At 53.1% G+C, this 8,821-nt stretch overlaps 1 long non-coding RNA gene across 1 annotated transcript; it reads right to left on the reverse strand.

Annotated features, from left to right (window-relative positions):
* Positions 1-6,717: 6,717 nt before the first annotated feature.
* LOC138243014 (uncharacterized) lies at positions 6,718-8,610 on the reverse strand. Its single transcript, XR_011191883.1, has 3 exons — positions 7,530-8,610; positions 7,083-7,130; positions 6,718-6,739 (listed from the first exon to the last, which is right to left on the reverse strand). It is a non-coding gene; the product is annotated as an uncharacterized lncRNA (long non-coding RNA).
* Between the last annotated feature and the right edge of the window lie 211 nt (positions 8,611-8,821).

Here is an 8,821-nt window from a genome sequence, read left to right on the forward strand (position 1 = left end):
CTCACTGTGTCTCCTGTTCTTCAGTGGTTTAATTCTCTTAAATAATTTAGCTCATTCCTCTCTCACTCACTGCGACTCCTATCCATTCTGTGTTCAGTTCCTCTGACTTGCCTCTTGCATCAGCGCTAGCAATATCATGCATCTATTTAATTTAAAATTATTGATCTGTCACCTTGATAGTTCGATCTCGGCTACAGTTAGCATAGATGGCACAATTAAAAGGACGATGAGCTCAACATCTGTGCGTGTCTAATTAACTGAACCGTACAGAACATTGTGCCTCAGATAGTCTCTCGCTGGCGGGGTCGCCCATCGGCGAGACCACGTCTCCAGGAAATTCTGTGGACTGGACACCGCGGGAGGGTGGGGCTGTGTTTCCGCATGAACGACGGAAATCACTCAGGATCTCCAGAGAGACTCCTGTAGCCTTACAGCATCACAGTCACAGGCCTCAGCATTGCAACTGTATAATATCAAACGCCCAGACACCCTGAGGTGAGGCCGACCAGTCTGAAGTACTACCTGTAAACACCAGGCACACTGGAACCTAACTTCATCGTCCACTTAGCGCAGAGGTGGGGTGGACAGTCAGTTTTCTGGGGAGAAAAAAAACAACACCAGGAATTTAGCATACTGAAAGGATCATGGAGTGATGATCTGGCTGAACCCGCTTGGCTGAGGGCTCCTGGCCAGAGGACGAGGAGGCTGGGACCCCCCCTGCACAGCGAGCAGGAGTGACCGGGGGGGCAGCTACACAGGTGGAGACGGGGTGGGAGAGGGACGCGAGGGAGAGAGGGGGATCACGTGCAGTATTGACAGTGTTTCAGGAGAGGAGTCAGGAGTGATTGCTAAAATATCGACAGCCGAGTCTGACCGAACTAGGGTGTGGCCATCCCTCTCGAACTTTCATCACAAACTCCTGTCTTCCTGCGGTGTCTCTGAGGAAGCTACCATTTTTCACTGGCTAATAAGAGGTGGAAGAGGTGTTAGTGGGACAGCAGGGGGCGCTCACCCTGCGGTCTGATACCCTAGTATAGTGACAAGGGACACCATACTGTAAACAGGCGCAGTCCTTCGGATGAGACGTAAAACCGAGGTCCTGACTCTCTGTGGTCATTAAAAATCCCAGGGCGTCTCTCGAAAAGAGTAGGGGTGTAACCCAGGCGTCCTGGCAAAATTTCCCATTGGCCCTTACCAATAATGGCCTCCTAATAACCCCCCTCTCTGAACTGGCTTCATCCCTCTGCTCTTCTCCCCACTGAGAGCTGCTGTGTGGGGAGCGTTCTGGCGCACTATGGCTGCTGTCGCATCATCCAGGTTGGGGCTGTACATTGGTGGCGGTAGTGGGATTTCCCATTCCCTGTGCAGCGCTTTGAGTGGAGTGTCCAGAAAAGCGCTATATAAGTGTAAGCAATTATTAATAAGGCCCCTCAGTAGTTGAGATCTCTGTTATACCCATCTAGAAACATGCAATCAGCATGTTATTGATGAAGCAATAGTCACAACATTATTCCACACCTCTAACCCTGCACTAGGGGGCGTGCTTTAGGCTCGGGCCAGGGTGAGAGGCGGGTTATGATGACAGTCATGCTTTCTACACCTTATACTGAGCTCAGAAATGGACCGAGCGGACATCTCACGAGCAGATCCCTCCGCGTAAAAGAAAGGCAACTTGTCTCGGCAAAAATACCACGGATTCACATCCGAAATATGATAAAAAGGCAAAAACCCCACACTTGGAATGCAAACGTACCCTAAAAAGGAAACACGGTTTTAAAACCAACTTGATTTTCCCCTGGAGAAACATTTTTATGGACACACATCGCATCTATTACACATGTATAACTAAATATAAAGATAAAACTTAATATAAGAAGTCATGACATATCACACATGACGAAGTCTGGTCCAGAATAAACAGTTTACACTGACCCACCTTTATTTACCCTGGTCACTCACTTCTATTAACTGTTTTAATAAGGGTAACAAATGAATATTTGTTTCAATTTGGGATCTACATCTGGGAGCCCTGAAATGTTGGCCAGAGGGCAGAAGCTGATATTCAGACGTGAGAATATATTTAAAAAAAGGATCTGGTGTTGTTTTTCACCTGTCTAATCAAAGCTTGTTCAAAAATTATCTGATTATAGGACACACGAGTTTATAATCATACTCATTCCACTTTTTAACCCCGTATATATGCACAATATGAAACGTATATACACTAAATCTCACGTGTGACTCCCATAATATACATTTCTTTACGAAAATTAGGAACACTTATTACAATTATCAACCCCCCATGACGAGGCAATATTTCATACCTTTGTTTCTTTGTGGGTTCAAAGTTCTGTCCTGTCGTTTCACACGTAATGTTTTGGTAGTTATCTCAATTTTCCTTTGCAATTATCTCCAAGATCATCATCAACGTTTTGTAAAACGCTATGCACAACTGTTATTTAAAGAAAGTCCTGTACCAAAACGTCTTCGTAGGGAAAGACAACTTTTTTTTCCTTACGTCAGTCGCTACACGGTTACTCTTAAAATCCATTCATCGCCTTTAAAAAAAAAGTTTCGTTTTTTATTGTGGTTCACTGACATTTCTGTCACAATTCTGAGGGACCCCAAATAAAATTCACTTGCAGGTATAAAGACGCCGGCGAGGTTAAGACAGGTATCGAGCCACCTGCGTATCTAACGGACGTTTAAAATAAAAAAAAAATGGCGTGTGATGTTGCGAAGGGCTACTGTTTTTTTATAGTTTGTCGATTGTAAGGGACGTGGGCCGCGACAGAAAAACTGGTCGGGGTGGGAAAAGGTTTATTGATGGTTTATTGTACCGCAACGGTCACAATTGACTCACCAGCAAAGATGGCGCCGAGGCCACATCGACTCCCTCCCGCCCTGCCTCGCACCGAAGCTCGAGCTGCGGAGCGCGACGACGAACCGCCGGTCCGCGGGCGCGGGCGCCGGACATAGACGTCATAACCCCTTCCGAGGCGCAGGAATTATAGATCACTGTAGTTTCTTCTGGACCCGGGTTAGGGACAGTGTGCCCTCCGTGAGAGTCTTCTGAGGAAGACAGTGTCTCATGGGTGTCCAGGCTGGGTACCATCTGTCCATCACAGGACACACAGACACACTCACTCACACACCCTGGACAGGACACCAGTCCATCACAGGACACACACACACACACCCTGGACAGGACACCAGTCCCTCACAGGACACACACACACAACCTGGATAGGACACTAGTCCCTCACAGGACACACAGACACACACACTCACACACCCTGGACAGGACACCAGTCCATCACAGGACACACACACACAACCTGGATAGGACACTAGTCCCTCACAGGACACACAGACACACACACTCACACACCCTGGACAGGACACCAGTCCATCACAGGACACACACACACTCACTCACACACCCTGGACAGGGCAGCAGTCCATCACAGGACACACACACACTCACTCACACACCCTGGACAGGAGAGCAGTCCATCACAGGACACACACACACACTCACACACCCTGGACAGGACACCAGCCCATCACAGGACACACACACACCAGGTCCAGTTTTCCCAGAAGCCAATTAGCCCAAAAGCCTGTGTTTGGACCCGGAGAACACAGGTAGACCATGCAGACTCCACACAGACAGTCCCCCCCCCGGGTCCAGACCCGAGCCCGGAGCCCCCCCGCGCTGAACCCCTCCGTACAGACGGCCGCACACAGCTCCGTTGTTCCCGATTCCCGAGGTGATCTGTTAAAAGAAGCCGGTGTGTTGCCTCCAGGTGAGGCCTGCGGCCCGACGCCGGTGGTGGCGGTGCTGGCGGCGGCAGAGAACGCGGCGCCGGTGCAGACGTCGAGCAGGGCGCCCCCCCCCCGTGAGCCCCTCGACGTAGGGGGCCGCGGCCCGCCCCGACGACAGCGCCCCCCGATCCGGCAGGCGGCCGGTCTCCCGCAGGGAGAAGACGATGGAGCAGCTGGGGAAAGTGTCTTCCGTCCGAGGTAGGAGCAGCAGGGCTGGGCGTTTTGTTGGAGCGAAGTCCCCCTCCAGATAACCCATGAACCCCATCTCTACTGTCACTCCAGTCAGGACAGGAGGCTCTACTGTACACAGAAGGGGGTGGGGGTGGGGAACAAGCTGCCCAGCCCTGTGGTTGAAGCCGATACCCTGGCTTCTCTCCAGACACAGCTGGCTGAGCTCCTCCAGTCAGGACAGGAGGCTCTACTGTACACAGAGGGTGGTGGAGGTGGGGAACAAGCCCAAGCCGCCCAGCCCTGTGGTTGAAGCCGATACCCCGGCTTCTCTCCAGACACAGCTGGGTGAGCTCCTCCAGTCAGGACAGGGGGCTCTACTGTACACAGAGGGTGGCGGGGGTGTGGAACAACTCCTTTGTTCGGGGCCTTGGGGCATTCTTGTTGTGAAAGGCGCTATATAAAACAAACTCAATTGAAATTGAATCTTACAGGTTTGGGTTTTTCGGAGATCTTGTCAGAGATCTTGTCTGACATGCCCGTTTCAAAAACGTAACGATAGTCCTCACGCCCGAGCGCCGCCGGTCTGTGACGTAACGTATCCTTACACAACCATGACGGTTTCATCATGGACACCACGAAAGCCCGAAATGTGGTCGACGTTTTAATTTGGCAACGCCACGATGGATCCCAGTTTTTTTTTTTATTTTGGAGGCCAAAGAGGACAAAAAAGGAAACGTCCGGAGTGGATCGATGGTCATCTCTGCAGTTGTTCTGATGTTCTGGAAAAAAACTAACAAAAAAAAACGGCTCGCTTGCCCGGTCGTGTAGTGTTTCCACACCCCACGCAAATCAGCTTCTCTTCGCTCCCGGGGGCTCATCGCCCGCCGCACCCCTCTCACGTGATAGGGGCTTCCCCCGGCTGTGACGTACTTACCCTACCCCCTTCGGCTAACGTCATACCGAAGGTCGGCGATGTTGACGGACTGTCTTGTAGCTGATAAGGGTTTAAATTTCGACTTAAGGAGTTGGCCATCGTTATATTTCGCGAGGTATAATACGGGGGGAAAAATAACATTTATATTTATCAACCTACTAGTAATACTGGGTGGATGTCACGTTCCCCAAAGTTCAGTGCCTCTCTCTAATAAAGTAGAAACGCGACATTAAACTCCGTTCGAAACGGGAGAAATCACCAGGACACGATACAACTGACGTCCGGAAAAGAAAGAAAAAAAGAACTCCTATTCCCATTTGGATTAAGGGAGCCTGTACCTTCACGAGTCCGGGTTGTGAAAACTTCTTATATTAATAATTAATAAGTCTGGACTCTCCCCTCAGAGCTCTTCCCAGGTCAGGGGGATCCCCTCCAGCCCCCCCAGTGTGCAGCCCCACCTGGATGATGCTCCAGTCCGCTCAGCACACAGCAGCTCTCAGTGGGGAGGAGAGCAGAGGGATGGAGCCAGTTCAGAGAGGGGGGGTGATTAGGAGGCCATGATGGGTAAAGACCAGGGGGGGAATCAGGCCAGGACACTGGGGTAACACCCCTACTCTTCTCCAGAGACACCCCGGGATTGTTAATGAGCACAGAGAGTCAGGACCTCGGTTTGACGTCTCATCCGAAGGACAGCGCCTGTTTACAGTCCAGTGTCCCCCCTCACTATACTGGGGCATCAGGACCCACACAGACCGCAGGGTGAGAGCGCCCCCTGCTGGCCCCACTCACACCTCTCCCAGCAGCAATCTTAGGGGGGGGGAGGGAAAAAACCAAAAGCTAAACAGATATTTTTTTTTAAAAATTTATTGATGCTTAACAAAAGGTCATCAGTCCAGTCTGGGACCCCTCAGCTTCAGTCCAGACTGGGGTCCCTCAGCATCGGTCCAGCACAGACTGGGGTCCCTCAGCTTCGGTCCAGACTGGGGTCCCTCAGCTTTGGTCCAGTCCAGTCTGGGGTCCCTCAGCTTCGGTCCAGCACAGTCTGGGGTCCCTCAGCTTCGGTACAGCACAGCCTGAGGTCCCTCAGCTTTGGTCCAGTCCAGTCTGGGGCCTCTCAGCTCCAGTCTAGTGCAGTCTGGGGCCCCTCAGCTCCAGTCCAGTCCAGTCTGGTGTCCCTCAGCTCCAGTGCAGTCCAGTCTGCAGTCCCTCAGCTTCAGACCAGCACAGTCTGGGGTCTCTCAGCTTCGGTCCAGCACAGACTGGGGTCCCTCAGCTTCGGTCCAGCACAGTCTGGGGTCCCTCAGCTTCAGTCAAGACTGGGGTCCCTCAGCTTCGGTCCAGCACAGTCTGGTGTCCCTCAGCTCCAGTCCAGTCTAGTGCCTCTCAGCTCCGGTCCAGTCCAGTCTGGTGTCCCTAGGCTCCAGTCCAGTCGTCTGGTGTCCCTCAGCTCCAGTCCAGTCCAGTCCAGTCCAGTCCAGTCCAGATCTTAGCAGGCACAGAACCAGGAAAGGAACCTGGAAAGAATATTGTTATTGCAGGTGTGAGGGACACAGACACAGACGTCACCATGACATCAAACAGCAAGAGGAGACTCCTCCTTGAATCACAGACATGACCGGGCGGCACCCCCCTGTCTGCTCACCCGCCCCTCCTCTTCCTCTTCTTGTCCTTCCCGGCAGCCTGCTCCTCCTCTCCCTCGCTCTTCCTCTCCTGAGCTACGGTCTCCGCCACCTCCATCGGCTCGTCCTGATCTTCTGTCTCCACCGACACGCAGCTCAGGGACATCAAAAAGACGCATCGGCGCTTCTGAAGCAGAGACAGGAGAGTCACGTTAAGAGTCGGACTGGACACTCCAGTACATGAACACTGCACTGAGAGAGAGAGGGGTTCATACAGACACACTGACTGGACACTCCAGTACATGAACACTGCACTGAGAGAGAGAGGGGTTCATACAGACACACTGACTGGACACTCCAGTACATGAACACTGCACTGAGAGAGAGAGGGGTTCATACAGACACACTGACTGGACACTCCAGTACATGAACACTGCACTGAGAGAGAGAGAGGGGTTCATACAGACACACTGACTGGACACTGACTGGACACTGGACAGGAGTAAAGAGAGGATCAGAGCATTACCCACCTTCTTTTTCTTCTGTCTCACAGGAGGTGGTGATTGGACCTCCTCCAGCTGGAGTCCAAAGAGGGAGAGAGGGGGCAGGAGAGGGACAGCACAGGGAGAGAAAGAGAGAGACAGGTGAGTCAAGTGTCCCAAGAGCACAGAGACTCTGCTGAGATCACACTCGCAGTGAGTGAGCCTGGGTGTAGCCCACTAATACTGACCCACTGGAAACCACAGGACAGAGAGGAGGAGAGAGACACACTGAGGACAGAGAGGAGGAGGAGAGAGACACTGACAGACAGGGCTGAAAGAGAGAGAGACAGAGAGGCAGGGACAGGCAGACAGCAGGACGAGAGAGACACTGACAGACAGGGCTGAAAGAGAGAGAGACACTGAGACCCAGGGACAGACAAGACGGCAAAACTCCACCACAGACAGGACAGGGGGCAGGGTGGGACCAGCACTGACCTCCTTCCTCTCTCCTGCCGGAAGAGCTGTCTCCACCTCCTCTTCATCCTGCAAGTCAAGAGACAGGCTGAGAGAGAGACGGGCTGGCGGGACATCGGCGAACAGAGCTGAAGTCAGAGAGCAGAGGAGACAGGCCCAGCTGGGACAACGCAGGACAGACAGAGAGACAGACAGGGAGACACACGGAGAGACACAGGGAGAGAGACCCAGCTGGGACAACGCAGGACATACAGAGAGCAGGGAGACACACGGAGAGAGAGAGGAGGGAGGGAGACCTAGCTGGGACAACGCAGGACAGACAGAGAGACAGGCAGGGAGACACACGGAGAGACACAGGGAGAGAGACCTGGCTGGGACAACGCAGGACAGACAGAGAGCAGGGAGACACACGGAGAGACACAGGGAGAGAGGCCCAGCTGGGACAACGCAGGACAGACAGAGAGCAGGGAGACACACGGAGAGACACAGGGAGAGAGACCCAGCTGGGACAACGCAGGACAGACAGAGAGCAGGGAGACACACGGAGAGAGAGAGGAGGGAGGGAGACCTAGCTGGGACAACGCAGGACAGACAGAGAGACAGGCAGGGAGACACACGGAGAGACACAGGGAGAGAGACCCGGCTGGGACAACGCAGGACAGACAGAGAGCAGGGGGACACACGGAGAGACACAGGGAGACAGACCCAGCTGGGACAACGCAGGACAGACAGAGAGCAGGGAGACATGGAAAGACACAGGGAGAGAGACAGGGAGAGAGGGACAGACACAGAGAAAAAGAGAGACTCAGACAGAAGGACAGAAAGACAGAAAGAGAGAAGTACAGATGGACAAAAAGACAGAGAAAAGGACAGAAAGACAGAAAAGGACAGAAAGACAGATGGACAGAAGGACAGATGGACAGAGAAAAGGATAGATAGAGTGATGGATAGAAAGACAGAAAAAGACAGAAAGACAGAAAAGGACAGAAAGACAGATGGACACAGAAAAGAACAGAAAGACAGAAGGACAGAGAAAAGGACAGAAGGACAGGACAGAGAAAAGGACAGATGGACAGAAGGATAGATTGGACAGACGGACAGATGGACGGACAGACGGACAGACGGACAGACTCTGCCCCACTTGCCTCGTCAGACATCTCCGCCTCTCTCCTTGCCCTCCGCACCGGAAAGCCCCAGGAGGGGCCTGGCGGGGCCGGGCGGGCGATGGGGGGCAGGACGGGCGGGGGCAGGGGCAGGGGCACCGCCCCGGGCAGCAGGGGGGGCTCGAGGGGCATGGCGGCGAGGAAGGGGGG

Source organism: Lepisosteus oculatus, chromosome 14 (genome assembly GCF_040954835.1).
Source record: "Lepisosteus oculatus isolate fLepOcu1 chromosome 14, fLepOcu1.hap2, whole genome shotgun sequence".
Classification (NCBI taxonomy): domain Eukaryota; kingdom Metazoa; phylum Chordata; class Actinopteri; order Semionotiformes; family Lepisosteidae; genus Lepisosteus; species Lepisosteus oculatus.